This window comes from Bombina bombina, chromosome 11 (assembly GCF_027579735.1).
Source record: "Bombina bombina isolate aBomBom1 chromosome 11, aBomBom1.pri, whole genome shotgun sequence".
Lineage (NCBI taxonomy): Eukaryota > Metazoa > Chordata > Amphibia > Anura > Bombinatoridae > Bombina > Bombina bombina.
In genome coordinates, this window is record NC_069509.1 from 157051725 (window position 1) to 157077730 (window position 26006).

The window sequence follows — 26006 nt, forward strand, 5'->3', positions numbered from 1 at the left end:
TTAATTGAAGAAGCTGCAGGATCTCCCTTTCAAAGGGGCTGTGCTTCCCCCTCGCCACTTGGAGGTTGATGCCTGATGCTTCCTCTTGTTTGTTTCTATTAGCAATACTACAGTACTGACATTTTCTGTATAGGACTTTCAACAGAAAAAAACAGCAATTTTAATGACAAAATAAGAGTAAAGGAGCTACATGTAAGCACTTTGAATCACTCCAGCAGGAACAATTATTGGTTTTGTATTTCCTTATAATCATCACTGGTTGATAAGAATAGTCTCTGTTTTACTGGTTGGGACAAACCTCTGTTTTTGTTTTTTTATTAAACAAAAACATACATTTTGAAAGGCCATCTTCTTCTATATGAAAGCAAACATGCTGACTACAATATCCCTTTAATGGGATATTCTAGTTAACCATTTTATGCAGTGAAAAAAAACTCTCTTTAAAATGATTTTCTTAAAGAGCCATAATACCCAAATGTTTAAACACTTGAAAGTGATGCAGTATAGCTGTAAAAAGCCGACTAGAAAATTATATATATATATATATATATATATATATATATATATATATATTTTACCTCAAAAATTCCTCAGTAGCCACATCCCATTGTAAAGGACTTCTAAGCAGCAAATTAGTATGTCTGTCCCGGGACAGCGGAAGGAGCGAGCTTACGTGCACTCTCATCTTATTTCCCTATTCAGTTTAAAGGGATACCGAACCCAAATTTTTTCTTTCATGATTCAGATAGAGCATGCAATTTTAAGCAACTTTCTAATTTACTCCTATTATCAATTTTTCTTCATTCTCTTGCTATCTTTATTTGAAAGAAAAAAAAGACATCAAAGCTTTTTTCTTGGTTCAGTACTCTGGACAGCACTTTTTTATTGGTGGATGAATTTATCCACCAATCAGCAAGGACAACCCAGGTTGTAAACCAAAAATGGGCCGGCATCTAAACTTACACTCTTGAATTTAAAATAAAGATACCAAGAGAATAAAGAATAAATTCATGCTCTATCTGAATCACAAAAGAAAAAATTTGGGTTCAGTGTCCCTTTAAGGAAGTTTACAATGAAATCTCAAAAGATCACAGTAAAAGAGTTCATGACCTCAGCACTGTTGATGCTGATTGGCTGTTGTTCATTTTTTATTTATTTTTTTACCTGCAGCTGAGCAGCAGTTGAGTATAACATTTTACACAGAACTTACTCTGCTGAGCTGAGGAAGTTGTGAGGTAAAATATCTTCCTTTTTTACATAGAGATGCTCAGGTGATATTTTCCTGTCAGCTTTTTACAGTTATACTGCATCAGTTTCAAGTGATTTAGCATATGACTATTATGTCCATTTAAGATGGTGAGAGTCTACAATTCCTTACTGTTGGGAATTCATGTCCTAGCCACCAGGAGGAGACAGACACCCAAGCTTTTATATCCCTCATACTTTCCTGACCATACCAGTATTTTCTTTGCCTAGTTTAGGAGCAGGCGGAGATGGGTGTTAAGGATTTTATTCAAGAATTACAGGGATTTTAATCCCATATTTATTTCCAATGGCATGGAGAGTCCACAAATCCATTCAAATTACTAGTGAGAATTCAACTCCTGGCCACCAGGAGGAGGCAAAGAACACCCCAGCAGAGCTGTTAAGTATCACTCCTACTTCCCATAAGCCCCCAGTCATTCTTTACCTTCATCATGGAGGATGTGTGAAGATGATGTCTGAAAAAAATTCAAGTATTTAATCCTTTTAGTGGGTATTTCTCTCGTAAGATGTATCGAGTCCACGGATTCATCCTTACTTGTGGGATATTCTCCTTCCCTACAGGAAGTGGCAGAGAGAGCACCCACAGCAGAGCTGTCTATATAGCTCCCCCCTTAGCTCCACCCCCTAGTCATTCTCTCTGCCTGCTTAACTGCTAGGAAGGGTAGAGAGCTATGTGGTGACTAAAATGTTAGTTTTTTACTTCTCAAGCAAAAGTTTATTATTTTAAATGGTACCGGTGTGTACTATTTACTCTCTGGCAGATAAGGGATGAAGATTTCTGCAAGAAGGATGATAATCTAAGCACTTTGTAACTAAGATCCACTGCTGTTCTCACAAGGACTGAAGAGTATTGGAAAACTTCAGTTGGCAGAATAGTTTGCAGGCTAAGCTGCATATGAGGTATGTTCAGTCTATATTTTTCTAGACAGACTGGTAGCGGCAATGGACATAGTTCCTTTTGCATGCTCAGACCACTGCAACTATGCATGCTCAAACAGTTGAATGGGGATTATGCAGATTTATCTCCTCAACTGCATCTGGACCAGGAGGCCAGAGATTCTCTTCTCTGGTGGTTGTCTCAGGACCACCTGTCTCAGGGAATGTACTTCCACATGCCAGAGTGGCTCATTGTAACAACAGATTCCAGCCTGCTAGGCTGGGGTGCAGTCTGGAACTCCCTGAAAGCACAGGGCTTATGGTCTCGGGAGGAATCTCTTCTTCCGATAAACATCCTAGTACTGAGAGCGATATTAAAGGCACTTCAGGCATGGCCTCAGCTTGCTGCAGCCAAATTCATCAGGTTACAGTCGGACAACATCACGACTGTAGCTTATATCAATCATCACGGAGGAACAAGGAGTTCTCTAGCGATGATGGAGGTAACCAAGATAATCCGATAGGCAGAGGATCACTCTTGCCATCTCTCAGCAATCCACATTCCAGGAGTAGAGAACTGGGAGGCGGATTTTCTAAGTCGTCAGACTTTTCATCCGGGGGAGTGGGAACTCCATCGGGAGGTATTTGCTCAGCTGATTCAGCTATGGGGCACACCAGAATTGGATCTGATAGCATCGCGTCAGAATGCCAAACTTCCTCGTTACGGTCCAGGTCCCGGGATCCCAAGGCGGTACTGATAGATGCTCTAGCAGTACCTTGGTCCTTCAATCTGGCCTACGTATTTCCACTGCTTTCTCTCCTTCCACGTCTGGTTGCCAGAATCAAGCAGAAGAGAGCTTCGGTGATTCTGATAGCACCTGCGTGGCCACGCAGGACTTGGTATGCAGACCTAGTGGGCATGTCCTCGGTTCCACCGTGGACCCTGCCAATGAGGCGGGACCTTCTAATTCAAGGTCCGTTCTCACATCCAAATCTAGTTTCTCTGCGTCTGACTGCTTGGAGATTGAACGCCTAGTTCTATCAAAGCGTGGGATCTCTGAGTCGGTCATTGATACCCTGATTCAGGCTAGAAAGCCTGTCACCAGGAAGATCTATCTTAAGATTTGGCTCAAATATCTTTATTGGTGTGAATCCAAGGGTTACTCGTGGAGTAAGATTAGGATTCCTAGAATATTGTCTTTTCTCCAAGAGGGGTTGAAGAAGGGATTATCAGCTAGTTCTCTAAAAGGAAAGCGGCATCTTCTATCTTCTTCCATCCGACGAGGAGCAGCTCCATCTTGAAGACATCCGACGTGGAGCATCCTTCCTGGCCGACGACTAACCGACGAATGAAGGTTCCTTTAAATGACGTCATCCAAGATGGCGTCCCTTCAATTCCAATTGGCTGATAGAATTCTATCAGCCAATCGGAATTAAGGTAGGAAAAATCCTATTGGCTGATGCAATCAGCCAATAGGATTGAGCTCGCATTCTATTGGCTGATTGGAACAGCCAATAAGATTTTTCCTACCTTAATTCCGATTGGCTGATAGAATTCTATCAGCCAATCGGAATTGAAGGGACGCCATCTTGGATGACGTCATTTAAAGGAACCTTCATTCGTCGTTTATTCGTCGGCCAGGAAGGATGCTCCGCGCCGGATGTCTTCAAGATGGAGCTGCTCCTCGTCGGATGGAAGAAGATAGAAGATGCCGCTTGGATGAAGTCTTCTGCCCGGCTGGGTGAAGACGGCTCAAGGTAGGGTAGTCTTCAAGGGGTTAGTGTTAGGTTTTTTAAGGGGGGATTGGGTGGGTTTTGAAGTAAGGTTCGGTGTGTGGGTGGTGGGTTTTAATGTTGAGGGGGTTGTATTTTTTTTTTACAGGTAAAAGAGCTGATTACTTTGGGGCAATGCCCCGCAAAAAGCCCTTTTAAGGGCTATTTGTAATTTAGTATAGGGTAGGGAATTTTATTATTTTGGGGGGCTTTTTTTTTATTAGGGGGCTTAGATTAGGTGTAATTAGTTTAAACTTCTTGTAATTTTTTTATTTTCTGTAATTTAGTGTTTGTTTTTTTGTATTATAGTTTATTTTATTTAATTGTATTTAATTTTAGGTAATTGTAGTTAATTAATTTAATGTATTTAATGATAGTGTAGTGCTAGGTGTAATTGTAAATTAGGTTAGGTTTTATTTTACAGGTAAATTTGTAGTTTTTTTTAACTAGGTAGCTATTAAATAGTTATTAACTATTTAATAGCTATTGTATCTAGTTAAAATAAATACAAAGTTGCCTGTAAAATAAAAAATAAATCCTAAAATAGCTACAATGTAATTATTAATTATATTGTAGCTATCTTAGGGTTTATTTCTCTTGTTAAGTGTAGTCAGTCCACGGGTCATCCATTACTTATGGAATATATCTGTTCCTAACAGGAAGCTGCAAGAGGATCACCCAGCAGAGCTGCTATATAGCTCCTCCCCTCACATGTCATATTCAGTCATTCTCTTGCAGCCTAACTAAGATAGGTCGCTGTGAGAGGTCTCTGGTGTTTTTTAACTTAGTTTATTTCTACAATCAAAAGTTTGTTATTTTAAATGGCACCGGAGTGTGCTGTTTAGTCTCAGGCAGCATTAGAAGAAGAATCTGCCTGCGTTTTCTATGATCTTAGCAGACGTAACTAAGATCCACTGGCTGTTCTCATCTGAGGAGTGAGGTAACTTCAGAGAAGGGGAATAGCATGCAGGGCCCCCCTGCAAAAGAGGTATGTGCAGTAAATTATTTTTCTGAGGAATGGAATTGACTGAGGAAATACTGCTGATACCAATGTAAAGTAAGTTCAGCCTTAAATGCAGTGATAGCGACTGGTATTAGGCTGATGAGTGTGTGTACACTGAATGTATTTTTCTAAGGAATGGAATTGACTCTGAAAATACTGTTAATACTGAAATAATGTATGAGCCTTAACTGCAGTAAAAGCGACTGGTAGCAGGCTTATTAATAACAATTCATAACTTTTCAAATGTATGTTTACTGGCATGTTAATCGTTTTTTGTGAGGTACTTGGTGATAAAACTTATTGGGGCATGATTTTTACCACATGGCCATCTTTGTTTTCTGCATAGAAACAGTTTTCTGAGCTTCCCCACTGTTGTAATATGAGTGGGAGGGGCCTATTTTAGCGCTTTTTGCGCAGTAAAAATTCAGTCACAATCTGTCTACTTCATCCTCCATGATCCAGATCGTCTCTAGAGAGCTCAGGGGTCTTCAAAATTCATTTTGAGGGAGGTAATCAGTCACAGCAGACCTGTGACAGTGTGTTTTGACTGTGAGAAAAACGTTAATTATTAAATTGTTAATCCGTTTTTGGGTATTAAGGGGTTAATCATCCATTTGCTGGTGGGTGCAATCCTTTGCTAACTTAATACATTTACTGTGAAAAATTGGTTGCTATAACTATTTTGGTTCATTGTTATTTCAACTGTGACAGCTTTTTGTGCTTCTTAAAGGCACAGTAGCGTTTTTTATATTGCTTGTAAATTTATTTAGAAAAGTATTTCCAAGCTTGCTAGTCTCATTGCTAGTCTGTTTAAACATGTCTGACACAGATGAATCTCTTTGTTCACTATGTTTAAAGGCCAATGTGGAGCCCAATAGAAATTTATGTACTAATTGCATTGATGCTACTTTAAATAAAAGTCAATCTTTACATGTAAAGAAATTATCACCAGACAACGAGGGGGAAGTTATGCCGACTAACTCTCCTCACGTGCCAGTACCTTCGCCTCCCGCTCAGGAGGTGCGTGATTTTGTGGCGCCAAGTACATCAGGGAGGCCCTTACAAATCACTTTGCAAGACATGGCTACTGTTATGACAGAAGTATTATCTAAATTGCCAGAATTAAGAGGCAAGCGCGATAGCTCTGGGTTAAGGACAGAGCGCGCGGATGAGGTAAGAGCCATGTCAGATACTGCGTCACAGTTTGCAGAACGTGAAGATGGAGAGCTTCATTCTGTGGGTGACGGATCTGATCCAGGGAGACTGGATTCAGAGATTTCTAATTTTAAATTTAAGCTTGAGAACCTCCGCATATTGCTAGGGGAGGTATTAGCGGCTCTGAATGATTGTAACACGGTTGCAATTCCAGAAAAATTATGTAGGTTGGATAGATACTATGCGGTACCGGTGTGTACTGACGTGTTTCCTATACCTAAAAGGCTTACAGAGATTATTAGCAAGGAGTGGGATAGACCTGGTGTGCCCTTTTCCCCTCCTCCCATATTTAGGAAAATGTTTCCTATAGACGCCACCACACGAGACTTATGGCAGACGGTCCCTAAGGTGGAGGGAGCAGTTTCTACTTTAGCTAAGCGTACCACTATCCCGGTGGAGGATAGCTGTGCCTTTTCAGATCCAATGGATAAGAAATTAGAGGGTTACCTTAAGAAAATGTTTGTTCAACAAGGTTTTATCTTACAGCCCCTTGCATGCATTGCGCCTGTCACTGCTGCAGCGGCATTCTGGTTTGAGTCTCTGGAAGAGGCCATTCGCACAGCTCCATTGGATGAAATTATGAACAAGCTTAAAGCACTTAAGCTAGCTAACGCATTTGTTTCTGATGCCGTTGTACATTTAACCAAACTTACGGCTAAGAACTCCGGATTCGCCATCCAAGCGCGCAGAGCGCTATGGCTTAAATCCTGGTCAGCTGACGTGACTTCTAAATCTAAATTGCTTAATATTCCTTTCAAAGGGCAGACCTTATTCGGGCCCGGCTTGAAAGAAATTATAGCTGACATTACGGGAGGTAAGGGCCATGCTCTACCTCAGGACAGGGCCAAATCAAAGGCCAAACAGTCTAATTTTCGTGCCTTTCGTAACTTCAAGGCTGGAGCAGCATCAACTTCCTCCGCTCCAAAACAGGAAGGAGCTGTTGCTCGTTACAGGCAGGGCTGGAAAGTTAACCAGTCCTGGAACAAGGGCAAGCAGGCCAAGAAACCTGCTGCTGCCCCCAAGACAGCATGAAGAGAGGGCCCCCTATCCGGAAACGGATCTAGTGGGTGGCAGACTTTCTCTCTTCGCCCAGGCTTGGGCAAGAGATGTCCAGGATCCCTGGGCGTTGGAAATCATATCTCAGGGATATCTCCTGGACTTCAAAACTTCTCCTCCACGAGGGAGATTTCATCTTTCAAGGTTATCAGCAAACCAAATAAAGAAAGAGGCGTTTCTACGCTGTGTACAAGACCTTTTACTAATGGGGATGATCCACCCAGTTCCACGGACGGAACACGGGCAGGGATTCTATTCAAATCTATTTGTGGTTCCCAAGAAAGAGGGAACCTTCAGACCAATCTTGGACTTAAAAATCCTAAACAAATTTCTAAGAGTTCCATCATTCAAAATGGAAACTATTCGAACCATCCTTCCCATGATCCAAGAGGGTCAGTACATGACCACAGTGGACTTAAAGGATGCCTACCTTCACATACCGATTCACAAGGATCATTATCGGTACCTAAGATTTGCTTTCCTAGACAGGCATTACCAGTTTGTAGCTCTTCCCTTCGGATTAGCTACGGCTCCAAGAATCTTTACAAAAGTTCTGGGCTCCCTTCTGGCGGTACTAAGACCGCGAGGCATAGCGGTGACTCCGTACCTAGACGACATTCTGATACAAGCGTCAAGTTTTCAAACTGCCAAGTCTCATACAGAGATAGTTCTGGCATTTCTGAGGTCGCATGGGTGGAAGGTGAACGTGGAAAAGAGTTCTCTATTACCACTTACAAGAGTTCCCTTTCTAGGGACTCTTATAGATTCTGTAGAGATGAAAATTTACCTGACAGAGGCCAGGTTATCAAAACTTCTAAATGCTTGCCGTGTCCTTCATTCCATTCCACACCCGTCAGTAGCTCAGTGCATGGAAGTAATCGGCTTAATGGTAGCGGCAATGGACATAGTACCATTTGCGCGCCTGCATCTCAGACCGCTGCAATTGTGCATGCTAAGTCAGTGGAACGGGGATTACTCAGATTTGTCCCCCCTACTAAGTCTGGATCAAGAGACCAGAGATTCTCTTCTATGGTGGCTCTCTCGGCCACATCTGTCCAAGGGGATGACCTTTCGCAGGCCAGATTGGACGATTGTAACAACAGACGCCAGCCTTCTAGGCTGGGGCGCAGTCTGGAACTCCCTGAAAGCTCAGGGATTATGGACTCAGGAGGAGAAACTCCTCCTAATAAATATTCTGGAATTAAGAGCAATATTCAATGCTCTCCTAGCTTGGCCTCAGTTAGCAACTATGAGGTTCATCAGATTTCAGTCGGACAACATCACGACTGTGGCTTACATCAACCATCAAGGGGGAACCAGAAGTTCCCTAGCGATGTTGGAAGTCTCAAGATAATTCGCTGGGCAGAGTCTCACTCTTGCCACCTGTCAGCGATTTACATCCCAGGCGTAAAGAACTGGGAGGCGGATTTTCTAAGTCGCCAGACTTTTCATCCGGGGGAGTGGGAACTTCATCCGGAGGTCTTTGCTCAACTGATTCTTCGTTGGGGCAAACCAGATCTGGATCTCATGGCGTCTCGCCAGAACGCCAAGCTTCCTTGTTACGGATCCAGGTCCAGGGACCCGGGAGCGGTGCTGATAGATGCTCTGACAGCCCCTTGGGTCTTCAACATGGCTTATGTGTTTCCACCATTCCCGATGCTTCCTCGTTTGATTGCCAAGATCAAACAGGAGAGAGCTTCGGTGATTCTGATAGCGCCTGCGTGGCCACGCAGGACCTGGTATGCAGACCTAGTGGACATGTCGTCCTGTCCACCGTGGTCTCTGCCTCTGAGACAGGACCTTCTAATTCAGGGTCCTTTCAAACATCCAAATCTAATTTCTCTGAGGCTGACTGCATGGAGATTGAATGCTTGATTCTATCAAAGCGTGGCTTCTCGGAGTCAGTTATTGATACCTTAATACAGGCTAGGAAGCCTGTTACCAGAAAAATTTACCATAAGATATGGCGTACATATTTACGTTGGTGCAAATCCAAGAGTTACTCATGGAGTAAGGTTAGGATTCCTAGGATATTGTCCTTTCTACAAGAGGGTTTAGAAAAGGGCTTATCTGCTAGTTCGTTAAAGGGACAGATTTCTGCTCTGTCTATTCTTCTACACAAACGTCTGGCTGAAGTTCCAGACGTTCAGGCTTTAACTAGGATTAAGCCTGTGTTTAAGACTGTTGCTCCGCCGTGGAGCTTAAACTTAGTTCTTAATGTTCTTCAAGGCGTTCCATTTGAACCCCTTCATTCCATTGATATCAAGCTGTTATCCTGGAAGGTTTTGTTTTTGATGGCTATTTCCTCGGCTCGAAGAGTCTCTGAGTTATCTGCCTTACATTGTGATTCTCCTTATCTGATTTTTCATTCAGACAAGGTAGTTCTGCGTACTAAACCTGGGTTCTTACCTAAGGTAGTTACTAACAGGAATATCAATCAAGAGATTGTTGTTCCATCACTGTGTCCTAACCCTTCTTCAAAGAAGGAACGACTTTTGCATAATTTGGACGTAGTCCGTGCCCTGAAGTTCTATTTGCAGGCAACTAAAGATTTTCGTCAAACTTCTTCCCTGTTTGTCGTTTACTCTGGACAGAGAAGAGGTCAAAAGGCTTCGGCTACCTCTCTCTCTTTTTGGCTTCGTAGCATAATACGTTTAGCCTATGAGACTGCTGGACAGCAGCCTCCTGAAAGGATTACAGCTCATTCTACTAGAGCTGTGGCTTCCACCTGGGCCTTTAAAAATGAGGCCTCTGTTGAACAGATTTGCAAGGCTGCGACTTGGTCTTCACTTCACACCTTTTTCAAAATTTTACAAATTTGACACTTTTGCTTCTTCGGAGGCTATTTTTGGGAGAAAGGTACTTCAGGCAGTGGTTCCTTCTGTTTAATGTTCCTGCCTTGTCCCTCCCTTCATCCGTGTACTTTAGCTTTGGTATTGGTATTCCATAAGTAATGGATGACCCGTGGACTGACTACACTTAACAAGAGAAAACATAATTTATGCTTACCTGATAAATTTATTTCTCTTGTAGTGTAGTCAGTCCACGGCCCGCCCTGTCTTTAAGGCAGACCTAAATTTTAATTAAACTCCAGTCACCACTGCACCCTATGGTTTCTCCTTTCTCGTCTGCTTTGGTCGAATGACTGAATATGACATGTGAGGGGAGGAGCTATATAGCAGCTCTGCTGGGTGATCCTCTTGCAGCTTCCTGTTAGGAAGAGATATATTCCATAAGTAATGGATGACCCGTGGACTGACTACACTACAAGAGAAATAAATTTATCAGGTAAGCATAAATTATGTTTTTATAGGTAAGTATTTAGTTTTAAATAGGAATAATTTAGTTAATAATAGTAATATTATTTAGATTTATTTAAATAATATTTAAGTTAGGGGGGTGTTAGGGTTAGACTTAGGTTTAGGGGTTAATAACTTTATTATAGTGGCGGCGACGTTGGCGGCGGCAGATTAGGGGATAATACATTTAATAGGCTATGTGGGCTATGGCGGTTTAGGGGTTAATATACTTTATTAGTTATTGCGGTGGGGGATTACGGTTGACAGGTAGATAGACATTGCGCATGCGTTAGGTGTTAGTTTATTTTTCCAGGCATTTTCGGGAGTTACGGTGCTCCCATACTCAGCGCAAGGCCTGCTACGGCTGTGTTTTATGGCGAGTTAAAAATGGAGTAAGATTTCTCCATTTTCGCCACGTAAGGCCTTGCGCTGGATATTGGATACCGATTTACGACGCGGTCCCATGTTAGCCTATGGGAGTAAAAATTGCGAGCGACGGGTGAAATATACGGGCGTAACTTGTATGCTACGCTGTATATGTGATACCAAAACAGCGCAAAAACTGGCGTCGCCGGCTTTTGTGTGCGACACTGCATATGTAATGGAGGCCTTGAATTGTCATATGGTATCAATATTCTATTTGATTTCCTTCTATTGGCAGTAAGAGTCCACAAGACCATTCATAACCTATGGGTATTACTAGACCTGGCCACCAGGAGGAGACAAAGATACCCCAAACAAAGAAATAAATATCGCACCCATAGAAGGCCTTTGACAGTGTCCGGTGGGAATACCTCTGGGAGGTGTTTCATTCGTTTGAATTTCCAGACCCTTTTATAATAGCAATAAAAGCACTATATTCTTATTCTTATTATAGGTTATTTGTAGAGTTCCAACAGATTCCCCATTTGCGAGAGTAAAGGGTTTGGGCTTCTGCTACCGGAGTTCCAAATATGCAACGGCACAAGACAGGGGTGTCCTCTGTCACCGTTGATATTTGTGTTGGTGATGGAACCTTTCGCTCAAGCTGTTCGCTTATCCCAAACTATATGAGGGGTGCCTATCGGCAAACATACAGAGAAAATTGTCTTATTTGCAGATGATGTCACCCTTCTTACTACTAATCCTACGACTTCTATGCAAGCCATTTTTCAATTTTCGGTAGATTCAGCTTTTCGGTAGATTCAGCTACTATAAAATAAATCTATCTAAGACTGAAGCTTACACTATCCATATCCCAAAACAATTCCTCACACAGTTGAGTTCTTTATATCCTTTCTCATGGTCCACTGATCATCTGAAACATTTTGGCGTACTACTCGGTGCTGACCCAGATCATATTATTAAAGTGAATTATAACAAACTCGTCAAAATGGGACTTCAAAGAAATTTTGTGGCTAGGTAGAATAGCATCTGCATAGATGACATTACTGCCTAAAACACGCTGTCTATTTAGATGTATCCTTCATAATGTCTTGCATTATATTCTGTATCAAATGCACAAACTCTTCTTTGATTATTTTTGGCAAGGGTGGCACTTAATATCTTACAGAGAAGCTTTTCAAAGGGTGGAGTCACATTTACCAACATTTTTCTTTATTTTGAGACGGCTAGGTTGTCTCATATAGCTGAGTGGAGTCTTAAAGGCAATAAGCCGGGCTGGTATTGACTAGAGGACACCACCCTATCTATGGGCCTAGAGTTGGTAGACAATGCGTGGATACCGAACCACCAAAAGCTACCCAAGGAGATTTCAAATAATATTCTTTTACACATCCTTATGATATGGCGAACTTTATGAATATATACTACTATTGCCCCACACCCTTCGCCAATACATAATTTAAAGGGCCTCATCTGGGACCTTATTTATATTCATGTAAACAGTTGGAAAGATAAAGACCTTGTCATCGCAGCTAATCTATATAACCACTCATCATTAACTACTAACACCTATTTAATGTCCAGATATGATTCTGTACCATCATGGTTTCGATTTCAATGTTTTAGGGTACTCAGTTTTATACGAGCCTGGGGATTCCCTGCACATTCCCTTAGAGATAACACTGTTAGGGAAAAGTTGCTTTGGCAACTTAAAGGGATAGTAAACACAAATATTTTCTTTCATGATTCAGATAGAGCATGCAATTCGAAACAACTTTCTAATTTTCTCCTATTATCAATTTCTTTCATGTAATTAGCAAGAGTCCATGAGCTAGTGACGTATGGGATATACATTCCTACCAGGAGGGGCAAAGTTTCCCAAACCTCAAAATGCCTATAAATACACCCCTCACCACACCCACAAATCAGTTTTACAAACTTTGCCTCCTGTGGAGGTGGTGAAGTAAGTTTGTGCTAGATTCTACGTTGATATGCGCTCCGCAGCAGGTTGGAGCCCGGTTTTCCTCTCAGCGTGCAGTGAATGTCAGAGGGATGTGAAGAGAGTATTGCCTATTTGAATGCAATGATCTCCTTCTACTGGGTCTATTTCATAGGTTCTCTGTTATCGGTCGTAGAGATTCATCTCTTACCTCCCTTTTCAGATCGACGATATACTCTTATATATACCATTACCTCTACTGATTCTCGTTTCAGTACTGGTTTGGCTTTCTACTACATGTAGATGAGTGTCCTGGGGTAAGTAAGTCTTATTTTTGTGACACTCTAAGCTATGGTTGGGCACTTTTATATAAAGTTCTAAATATTTGTATTTAAACATTTATTTGCCTTGATTCAGGATGTTCAATATTCCTTATTTCAGACAGTCAGTTTCATTATTTGGGATAATGCATTTGAATAATCAATTTTTTTCTTACCTTAAAATTTGACTTTTTTCCCTGTGGGCTGTTAGGCTCGCAGGGGCTGAAAATGCTTCATTTTATTGCGTCATTCTTGGCGCTGACTTTTTTGGCGCATCTACCAAAGTTAAGTGTATTTGCTGTAAACTTATGGTATCTGTTCCTCCAGCTGTTGTTTGTAATGAATGTCATGACAAACTTGTTAATGCAGATAATATTTCCTTTAGTAATGTTACATTACCTGTTGTGGTTCCATCAACATCTAATACTCAGAGTGTTCCTGTTAACATAAGAGATTTTGTTTCTAAATCCATTAAGAAGGCTATGTCTGTTATCCCTCCTTCTAGTAAACGTAAAAGGTCTTTTAAAACTTCTCATTTTTCAGATTAATTTTTAAATGAACATCGTCATTCTGATAATGATTCCTCTGGTTCAGAGGATTCTGTTTCAGAGGTTGATGCTGATAAATCTTTATATTTGTTCAAAATGGAATTTATTCGTTCTTTGCTTAAAGAAGTCTTAATTGCATTAGAAATAGAGGATTCTGGTCCTCTTGATACTAAATCTAAACGTTTAAATAAGGTTTTTAAATCTCCTGTAGTTATTCCAGAAGTTTTTCCTGTCCCTGATGCTATTTCTGAAGTAATCTCCAAGGAATGGAATAATTTGGGTAATTCATTTACTCCTCCTAAACGTTTTAAGCAATTATATCCTGTGACATCTGACAGATTAGAGTTTTGGGACAAAATCCCTAAGGTTGATGGGGCTATCTCTACTCTTGCTAAGCGTACTACTATTCCTACGGCAGATAGTACTTCCTTTAAGGATCCTTTAGATAGGAAAATTGAATCCTTTCTAAGAAAAGCTTACTTATGTTCAGGTAATCTTCTTAGACCTGCTATATCTTTAGCGGATGTTGCTGCAGCTTCAACTTTTTGGTTAGAAGCTTTAGCGCAACAAGTAACAGATCATAATTCTCATAGCATTGTTAATCTTCTTCAACATGCTAATAATTTTATTTGTGATGCCATCTTTGATATCATTAGGGTTGATGTCAGGTATATGTCTCTAGCTATTTTAGCTAGAAGAGCTTTATGGCTTAAAACTTGGAATGCTGATATGTCTTCTAAGTCAACTTTACTTTCCCTTTCTTTCCAGGGTAATAAATTATTTGGTTCACAGTTGGATTCTATTATTTCAACTGTTACTGGAGGGAAAGGAACTTTTTTACCACAGGATAAAAAATCTAAAGGTAAATTTAGGTCTAATAATCATTTTCGTTCCTTTCGTCACAATAAGGAACAAAAGCCTGATCCTTCCCCTACAGGAGCGGTATCAGTTTGGAAACCATCTCCAGTCTGGAATAAATCCAAGCCCTTTAGAAAGCCAAAGCCAGCTCCCAAGTCCACATGAAGGTGCGGCCCTCATTCCAGCCCAGCTGGTAGGGGGCAGATTACGTTTTTTCAAAGAAATTTGGATCAATTCAATTCACAATCTTTGGATTCAGAACATTGTTTCAGAAGGGTACAGAATAGGCTTCAAGATGAGGCCTCCTGCAAGAAGATTTTTTCTTTCCCGTATCCCAGTAAATCCAGCGAAGGCTCAAGCATTTCTAAAATGTGTTTCAGATCTAGAGTTGGCTGGAGTAATTACAGGGAGTGCAGAATTATTAGGCAAATGAGTATTTTGACCACATCATCCTCTTTATGCATGTTGTCTTACTCCAAGCTGTATAGGCTCGAAAGCCTACTACCAATTAAGCATATTAGGTGATGTGCATCTCTGTAATGAGAAGGGGTGTGGTCTAATGACATCAACACCCTATATCAGGTGTGCATAATTATTAGGCAACTTCCTTTCCTTTGGCAAAATGGGTCAAAAGAAGGACTTGACAGGCTCAGAAAAGTCAAAAATAGTGAGATATCTTGCAGAGGGATGCAGCACTCTTAAAATTGCAAAGCTTCTGAAGCATGATCATCGAACAATCAAGCGTTTCATTCAAAATAGTCAACAGGGTCGCAAGAAGCGTGTGGAAAAACCAAGGCGCAAAATAACTGCCCATGAACTGAGAAAAGTCAAGCGTGCAGCTGCCAAGATGCCATTTGCCACCAGTTTGGCCATATTTCAGAGCTGCAACATCACTGGAGTGCCCAAAAGCACAAGGTGTGCAATACTCAGAGACATGGCCAAGGTAAGAAAGGCTCACAGACGACCACCACTGAACAAGACACACAAGCTGAAACGTCAAGACTGGGCCAAGAAATATCTCAAGACTGATTTTTCTAAGGTTTTATGGACTGATGAAATGAGAGTGAGTCTTGATGGGCCAGATGGATGGGCCCGTGGCTGGATTGGTAAAGGGTAGAGAGCTCCAGTCCGACTCAGACGCCAGCAAGGTGGAGGTGGAGTACTGGTTTGGGCTGGTATCATCAAAGATGAGCTTGTGGGGCCTTTTTGGGTTGAGGATGGAGTCAAGCTCAACTCCCAGTCCTACTGCCAGTTTCTGGAAGACACCTTCTTCAAGCAGTGGTACAGGAAGAAGTCTGCATCCTTCAAGAAAAACATGATTTTCATGCAGGACAATGCTCCATCACACGCGTCCAAGTACTCCACAGCGTGGCTGGCAAGAAAGGGTATAAAAGAAGAAAATCTAATGACATGGCCTCCTTGTTCACCTGATCTGAACCCCATTGAGAACCTGTGGTCCATCATCAAATGTGAGATTTACAAGGAGGGAAAACAGTACACCTCTCTGAACAGTGTCTGGGAGGCTGTGGTTGCTGCTGCACGCAATGTTGATGGTGAACAGATCAAAACACTGACAGAATCCATGGATGGCAGGCTTTTGCGTGTCCTTGCAAAGAAACGTGGCTATATTGGTCACTGATTTGTTTTTGTTTTGTTTTTGAATGTCAGAAATGTATATTTGTGAATGTTGAGATGTTATATTGGTTTCACTGGTAAAAATAAATAATTGAAATGGGTATATATTTGTTTTTTGTTAAGTTGCCTAATAATTATGCACAGTAATAGTCACCTGCACACACAGATATCCCCCTAAAATAGCTATAACTAAAAACAAACTAAAAACTACTTCCAAAACTATTCAGCTTTGATATTAATGAGTTTTTTGGGTTCATTGAGAACATGGTTGTTGTTCAATAATAAAATTAATCCTCAAAAATACAACTTGCCTAATAATTCTGCACTCCCTGTATGCCAGTTCCAGTTCTAGAACAGGGACTGGGGTTTTACTCAAATCTCTTCATTGTACCAAAGAAGGAGAATTCCTTCAGACCAGTTCTGGATTTAAAAATATTGAATCATTATGTAAGGATACCAACATTCAAAATGGTAACTATAAGGACTATTCTGCCTTTTGTTCAGCAAGGGCATTATATGTCCACAATAGATTTACAGGATGCATATCTGCATATTCTGATTCATCCAGATCATTATCAGTTTCTGAGATTCTCTTTCCTAGACAAGCATTACCAGTTTGTGGCTCTGCAGTTTGGCCTAGCAACAGCTCCAAGGATTTTGACAAAGGTTCTCGGTGCCCTTCTGTCTGTAATCAGAGAACAGGGTATTGTGGTATTTCCTTATTTGGACGATATCTTGGTACTTGCTCAGTCTTCACATTTAGCAGAATCTCATACGAATCGACTTGTATTGTTTCTTCGAGATCATGGTTGGAGGATCAATTTGCCGAAAAGTTCATTGATTCCTCAGACAAGGGTAACCTTTTTAGGTTTCCAGATAGATTCAGTGTCCATGACTCTGTCTCTGACGGACAAGAGACGTCTAAAATTGGTTTCAGCTTGTCGAAAACTTCAGTCTCAATCATTCCCTTCGGTAGCCTTATGCATGGAAATTCTAGGTCTTATGACTGCTGCATCGGACGCGATCCCCTTTGCTCGTTTTCACATGCGACCTCTTCAGCTTTGTATGCTGAACCAGTGGTGCAGGGATTATACAAAGATATCTCAATTGATATCTTTAAAACCGATTGTACGACACTCTCTGACGTGGTGGACAGATCACCATCGTTTAGTTCAGGGGGCTTCTTTTGTTCTTCCAACCTGGACTGTGATTTCAACAGATGCAAGTCTGACAGGTTGGGGAGCTGTTTGGGGGTCTCTGACAGCACAAGGGGTTTGGGAATCTCAGGAGGTGAGATTACCAATCAATATTTTGGAACTCCGTGCAATTTTCAGAGCTCTTCAGTCATGGCCTCTTCTAAAGAGAGAATCGTTCATTTGTTTTCAGACGGACAATGTCACAATTGTGGCATATATCAATCATCAAGGAGGGACTCACAGTCCTCTGGCTATGAAAGAAGTATCTTGAATACTGGTATGGGCGGAATCCAGCTCCTGTCTAATTTCTGCGGTTCATATCCCAGGTATAGACAATTGGGAAGCGGATTATCTCAGTCGCCAAACGTTACATCCGGGCGAATGGTCTCTTCACCCAGAGGTATTTCTTCAGATTGTTCAAATGTGGGGACTTCCAGAAATAGATTTGATGGCTTCTCATCTAAACAAGAAGCTTCCCAGGTATCTGTCCAGATCCAGGGATCCCCAGGCGGAAGCAGTGGATGCATTGTCACTTCCTTGGAAGTATCATCCTGCCTATATCTTTCCGCCTCTAGTTCTTCTTCCAAGAGTAATTTCCAAGATTCTGAAGGAATGCTCGTTTGTTCTGCTGGTAGCTCCAGCATGGCCTCACAGGTTTTGGTATGCGGATCTTATCCGGATGGCCACTTGTCAACCGTGGACTCTTCCGTTAAGACCAGACCTTCTGTCACAAGGTCCTTTTTTCCATCAGGATCTCAAATCCTTAAATTTGAAGGTATGGAGATTGAACGCTTGATTCTCAGTCAAAGAGGTTTCTCTGACTCTGTGATTAATACTATGTTACAGGCTCGTAAATCTGTATCTAGGAAGATATATTATCGAGTCTGGAAGATTTACATTTCTTGGTGTCTTTCTCATCATTTTTCCTGGCATTCTTTTAGAATTCCGAGAATTTTACAGTTTCTTCAGGATGGTTTGGATAAAGGTTTGTCTGCAAGTTCCTTGAAAGGACAAATCTCTGCTCTTTCTGTTCTTTTTCACAGAAAGATTGCTAATCTTCCTGATATTCATTGTTTTGTACAAGCTTTGGTTCGTATAAAACCTGTTATTAAGTCAATTTCTCCTCCTTGGAGTTTGAATTTGGTTCTGGGGGCTCTTCAAGCTCCTCCATTTGAACCTATGCATTCACTGGACATTAAATTACTTTCTTGGAAAGTTTTGTTTCTTTTGGCCATCTCTTCTGCTAGAAGAGTTTCTGAATTATCTGCTCTCTCTTGTGAGTCTCCTTTTCTGATTTTTCATCAGGATAACGCGGTGTTACGAACTTCTTTTAAATTTTTACCTAAGGTTGTGAATTCTAACAACATTAGTAGAGAAATTGTGGTTCCTTCATTATGTCCGAATCCTAAGAATTCTAAGGAGAGATCATTGCATTCTTTGGATGTAGTTAGAGCTTTGAAATATTATGTTGAAGCTACTAAGGATTTCCGAAAGACTTCTAGTCGTTTTGTTATCTTTTCCGGTTCTAGGAAAGGTCAGAAGGCCTCTGCCATTTCTTTGGCGTCTTGGTTGAAATCTTTAATTCATCATGCTTATGTCGAGTCGGGTAAAACTCCGCCTCAGGGGGGCGGAGCCAAGCCGTGCTGGGACATGGCCGTCTTTGTGTGAAGCTCTGTTGCCGTTGCAGCTCACCTAACTAGAGGTGAAATGGTGGAGACCCTGACTTCATAAAAAATACCTTCCTAACAATACAGAGGAGACCCGGAGCGGAGCTGACCCCTTCCCTACTGCATTTCCCACTCCCTCTCTAACTAAACTGAAAGAGCCTATGTACCTGACAAAGGTCCGGTGTCCATCTTAGACCGGCCCTTACTTGCCAAAGAGATAACCTAAGTGACGGCTCTCTACATCCGAGTCTAACCGGGCACCCACTACAACTAGAAAGCCTGCTCAAATACCTGAGAGCCCTTGCGGTGGGACCTGCTGGCCGGAGGGGAGCGGTTGCGGGTGGCTGGAGGAATTTGGATGCGCTCCGGTTGCGCTGCTTTTGTACCGCACACGTGGGGCCCGGGAATCACAGAGGACAACCTGACGTGGCACGGAGGTAAGACCACATTTGCCTCTGTTACCCATACAAGTGCCGCGGGTTGCGGACATAAAGGCAGACCCCTGCTTCACACAGCCACCAATTAGAGACTTAAAGGGCAAGAGCCTCGTTTATAAAATAAATCAGGTGCCACAGCAGCCTTAAGCCCATACTAGGGCCTTCCAGATAAGCAACCGGCAGGGGGGGAAAAAACGCCTGAGATAACAATAAAGGCTAAAGCACTACTGGGGACATTTCTTACAGAAAATATAAAAGCCATCCTTTGTACATTATTATTAGTGTCCTGTGATAGGGGTCATACTACATTTATGCCTCGCGGAGGCCTCTCAGACCTTGATGTATAGAGGGCAACACATCACCCAACATAGATCTATTTAAAATTTAAAATATAAAAGGGCTGATTATTTCAAAGATCAGAACAGGGTTTTCACACATAATACCTATACAACTGTGTTGATAGAGAGGGGAAGGATTCTAAGAGGCCCTGCATTGCACCTGCAGGTGGCTTACAAGATGTCACAGCGTAAAGGCCCTAAACCAGATAAGGGTAACAAGCCAACAACGTCTACACCTTCTGTGACTACTTTTTTTCAACCGTCAGATCCTAACTTAATAGAGACTTCCCACTCACAAGAGCAGTCTCCTCCTGAGATGCAATCAGAATATACATCTTCACAATACAGATCCCTATTAGCCCTGCCATCACAAATAGCAGATCTCCCCTCCAAATCAGATTTCGAATCGTTAAAATCCTTTATAAAAGGGGAGATGAGGGAGCTAAAGAAAGACTTAAATGATATGAGCTCCAGAATCGACTACATAGAAGAGGGGCAAGAGGCGCTCAATTCCATAGTCAGTACAAACACACAACAGTTATCCATACAGGACTCTATGGTACAGTCTCTGCAGGAAAAACTGGAAGATCTTGACAACCGGGGGAGGAGAAACAACCTCAGGATTAGGGGCATTCCTGAGGAGGTTTCCCAAGAGCAGTTAAAATCGTATGTTAAGGAGCTATTCCAATCCCTGCGCCCCAGATCACCCCCTTTGCAACATGACGACATTGAACGGATTGATAGAGCACTCAGACCTCCTTCTAAACCTCCCGCTCCACCCAGAGATGTTATTATGCGGTTCCTAAGATTCACAACTAAAGAAGAAATCTGGCAAGCGGCGAGAACAAGAAGATCCATAACATTTAAAGATCATACCTTACAAATATTTCAGGACCTCTGCCCACAAACCATACAGAGGAGGAAGGAAGTTAGATTCCTCACTAAAGCCCTACAAGAGCACGACATTAGATATCGTTGGGGCTACCCATTCAGCTTGATTATAAACCACAACGGTTCACAGATCATCTACAAGACTTTCCATTACCTAGACACCGTGACAAAGAAATTGAACATTACCATTGTGCCTCCAGCTGACAACATTTTGGAGACGTCAGCAAAGCACTCGGATAATGCCCAAGATCCCCCCAGGGAGCAACGACCTCAATGGAACAAGGTTCACCCCAAGAGAAGGAAAACAGACACTCCACCCTCGGGTCCTCCACGACCACAAGACCCCTAGCGCACACCTTACCCGACTATTTTGGTCAGGACATTAAGCCCCAGCCACTGGAATACTTTGCTCATGCTAGGGAGATGTCCCTAGCCTTCTTCTCCTTGGACTGTTCCAGATCTTGGGTAATGGGTAAGAAATTGAAAGCTGATGATCAGCAGCTGGTTTAGTTGATAAATTATCATTGTTGTAATCCTGATATGTTATGTTACCGGTTCTTCTTACTCTCTTTCTTGACTTGCAAATCCGGAATTATGGACACTGGACATCTCAGAGTTCAATTTTTGCAAATATGTAATGATGGTAACAGTTGATGTTAATATGATGCACTGGTGATGTAGGAGGGTGGTGGGGCTTGAGTTCCATTTGCCTGGTGTCTTCCAGTCTTGTCTGCACCCCCTCTCCCTCCACTACACCCCCTTTATTTCCCCCACCCCCTCTGCTCCTCCCCTCCTCCTGTAGGTCTCTATCAGAAACCTCTAAATAACAAATGTATAGTAACCAAGAGCATTAAGCAACCGCAGTTACTCCCCAGTCAAGGTGTATAGTTTTAAAAATACACTTCTTGTTAGATTAGTTTATAATTTTTGTTTATTTTTTATTACTATGATTGTACTTGCCGTATGTGTGATGCCTCATGCTTTTTATTTGTTGCCGCTCATATCCATCATGATCTACAAAGCTGAACTGTACATGATATTTGTATTTTCACTTTTGCCATTCTGTACTAATGTCGATAGATAGGTCCAACTTAAAAATCCTCTCTCATAATGTCAAGGGGTTTAATATCCCACAAAAAAGAACCATTGCTTTTAAAGATTATAAAAGGCTCAGATGTGATATTGTAATGCTACAGGAGACCCATTTCAAAAAGGGGCGAGAACCCCGTGCCTCCTTTAAGAAATTTGGCACAGCTTACTTTTCTTCTGATAGCTCTAAGCATAATGGAGTATGCACAATGATTGGCAAGGATGTCCCATTTCAAGTGACATCGGTCAATAAAGATAAAATGGGAAGATATTTAATTATTTCAGGGATATGGAATCATAAACCTATAACCTTAGCCAATATTTATGCCCCGAGCCTGGGTGACCCCGGTTTCTTCCACCAGCTTTGCAATAGGCTTCTGGAATACCCCGGAGGTGGCTTAATTGTGGGCAGTGATTTTAATGTTGCCCTGGATCCTACTATAGATTGCTCTACTGGAAAGTCTTCAGTTCCCAGCAAGACTTTGAAATTAATCAAATCCAAATTATCTACCCTGGCCGTCCATGACGTCTGGCGACTCCACCACCCAGATACAAAAGATTATACTTTTTATTCCCATCCACATCAAAACTATTCTAGAATAGACTACATGTTGACGGATGTAACCAGTCTAGCACATGTCCGAAATTCAGACATTTATCCCATAACGTGGTCAGACCATGCCATGGTTAGTTGCACATTTGATTTTCCTGCCCACGCCCCCCATTCAAGATCATGGAGGCTAGATGAATCCCTCCTGAAGGATCCATTGATACACATTCAATTAACTAAGTCTATAGAAGACTACTTTAAATTAAATAATACCCCTGATATTTGCCAGCAACACATCTGGAACGCTCATAAATGCGTACTCAGAGGCGAGTTGATTGCCCTGAAAGCATCCAAACTAAAACAACAGCAATACTACTTAGCTTCCCTACTTACAGATTTAACTAAACTTCAAGACATACACAAAAGGTTCCCTAAGGACCATTCCCTCCTTGAAAGTCTAGAACACAAGCGACTGCAGCTCAATTGTTATCTGGGGAAAGAGGCTAAGCGCAATGCGCTTTTCCTTAAAAAAACATATTACGAAGGTGCCAACAAACAAGGTAAACTGCTGGCCAGACAGCTCCGAAAAAAAACTCTTAGCAGGTACATTTTACATATTAGGGATGACAGGGGGAACGACCGGCATACATCAAAAGACATAGCGGACAGTTTTAGACACTACTACAACTCACTATACAATTTATCCACAGACATACCTTCCCCAACGAGTGTGGCTATACAAGACTATTTGACACAATTAAATCTACCCCAAATTAGTGAAGAACAGAGAAACAACCTAGACGCGCCCTTTTCAACAGAAGAGATCAAGCTAGCGATTAAATCATTGAAAGCTGGGAAATCCCCAGGCCCGGATGGGTTTAGTAATGCCTATTATATAACTTTTAAAGACCTTTTGACACCACATCTCTTGGCATACTTTCATAGTATAGACCAGGATAAACCTTTCCCCCCCTCGGCCCTGCAAGCCACCATATCGCTAATCCCGAAACCAAACAAACCTAGCACATCAATCTCAAACTATAGACCGATTTCTCTTCTGAATACAGATATAAAGATTTTTGCTAAGCTTATAGCCAACAGACTCAATTTAATTTTACCCGAACTTATACATCAAGACCAAGTGGGCTTTGTACCTTGCCGTGAGGCAAGAGATAATACAGTGCGCAACTTGCACCTGCTATGGCATGCTAAAACGACCCAAACCCCTTCACTCTGGATTTCTACTGATGCAGAAAAGGCCTTCGACAGAGTCGGATGGCCTTTTCTGCAGGCGACACTACAGGCCTTCGGTTTCAGTGAAAAAACAACACATAGAATATTTGCGCTATATAACAAACCCAACGCCAGAATTGCCCTCAACGGAATTCTGTCGCATCCGCTCCAAATCACAAATGGCACCAGGCAAGGTTGCCCGCTTTCCCCCCTACTTTTTACTTGCCTCATTGAAACCCTAGCGACCAAAATTAGATTAAATAAAAATATCCAAGGTCTAAGAGTAGAGGGCGACGAATACAAGATGTCACTCTTTGCGGATGACATCCTTTTTTCCCTAACAGAGCCAGCTGAGTCAATCCCCTACTTATTAGAAGAGCTGGCGGTATTCCACGACCTCTCCAATTTTAAAGTCAATCAAAGTAAATCTGAAATGCTAGGCGTAGCCATTACTCCCCAAATGGAAGATGCGATTACTAAAATATGCCCGTTTAAATGGAATAAAGACTCCCTAAAATACTTAGGGATACAATTAGCAGTTAACTTTGACATGCTGTTCAAATTAAATTATGTTACAATTAAAAACGCCCTAATGCGAGATCTCTCTTCATGGACTAGGAAGCCTCTGTCCTGGCTAGGGAGGATTAATACAATTAAAATGAACATTTTCCCACGACTGTTATACATCATGCAGACACTCCCCATACAACTACCTGGTACATACATATCACAGATGCAACAGTTGTTTAGCTCGTTCATTTGGAACAGACGTCCTCCTAGGATAAACAAATCCATAATGTCACGTCCAATAACCCAAGGGGGACTGGGAGTCCCGGATATCGATTCTTACCGGAGGTCCATATTTCTTCAAAGAATTTTAGACTGGAGGATTCATAGGGGCCATAAGAGATGGATCTCATTAGAAGAGAACCTAAATGTGGGCTTTAACCTCCCCTCTCTCTGTTGGAACCCTAAGTTTCACTTACTCTGCAAACAAATTAACAACCCGATTACACAAGAAACATTAAGAATCTGGGATTCTACCAATAAGACTAACCCATATCTATCCTCTTGTCCAGGCCCATTAACATCAATCATTCACAATAGCGAGTTCTCCCTGTTATCCTTAGCCAGGAATACAGAAATACAGATTAGGGATGAGGGGGTTTCGCTTATGTCCCTCACCAGTAACGACCAGGTGAGATCTCAGGAACAATTGGTAGATGCTGGTCATGGCTGGGCTAGAAATTGGTTTACATATAGGAGGACACATCATTATATTACGACACATGAGCACTACATAAACATGGCACGACCACTGACCAACATTGAGAAAGTATATACTGCCTCACCGCCAGTTAAGCATAGCCTTTCCCATATTTACAATATCATCACCCAGTTGCCACCGGGCAATCTACCACGCTCTATTGAGATGTGGGAGAGGGAGCTAGGGGTAGTCATCACTCCACAGGTGGCGACAAACATTTTTCACAACACCAAATCTGCCTCCACATCAGCATCCATTAAGGAATTAAACTATAAAATACTACATGGTTGGTATCTGACTCCCAAAAGGATCCATAAACTTTTTCCACAAACTACCAATCGCTGTTGGCGATGTGGCCATGTAGGTAGTGGTTTGGGTCACATGTGGTGGTGGTGTTCCCAGATAAACATGTTATGGCGATCTATAATCAATGAGATAGAATATATCTTTCAAACTGTTCTCCCACTAGACCCTCTCGTGTGGCTATTAAACAAACCAGTCAAATTGCCCCAATCCCTCTTTAAGCCACTTCTAAAAATTATGACAAACAGTTTGAAGGTTCTGATAGCGCAAAACTGGAGATCATCAGAGATTCCCTCCCTGGGCCTGTGGCGTAGCAAGGTCACGGACCTGATTGAATTAGAAGAGTATGGTTCTTATCTACATGATAAACGGGAGCAATTCATTGAATTACAAATAACCTGGGAAAATTATATAAAGAACGTAAAGTTTCAGCATATACCACTTGACAACGACTAGAGATATAGGAATTGTTATTTACACAGATTAGGCTTACATATGAGTACAGTTTATGATTAGTTTTTAAGATGGAGCTGTGTACGTATTGAGATAGGCATTGAGACACTACGGCGGCTGTAATTGCTAGACTTGTATTGTTTGTTTTTATTTTTGTTAAGAAGGAGAAAAAGGTTAAAATGAGAATCCAGGATACGTGATTTTTCACCTTGAAACTTTTGTACACAGGGTGGTTCTGTCTTCCCCTGCAGCACTGACCAAATGACTGTTATTATTGTTTTATTTGTGTTTGTCTGTTGTGCTGACCTCTCTGTATTTTGGATTCTTAATAAAAAATGATTTGAAAAAAAAAAAAAAAAAAACTCCGCCTCAAAGGATTACAGCTCATTCTACTAGGCCAGTTTCTACTT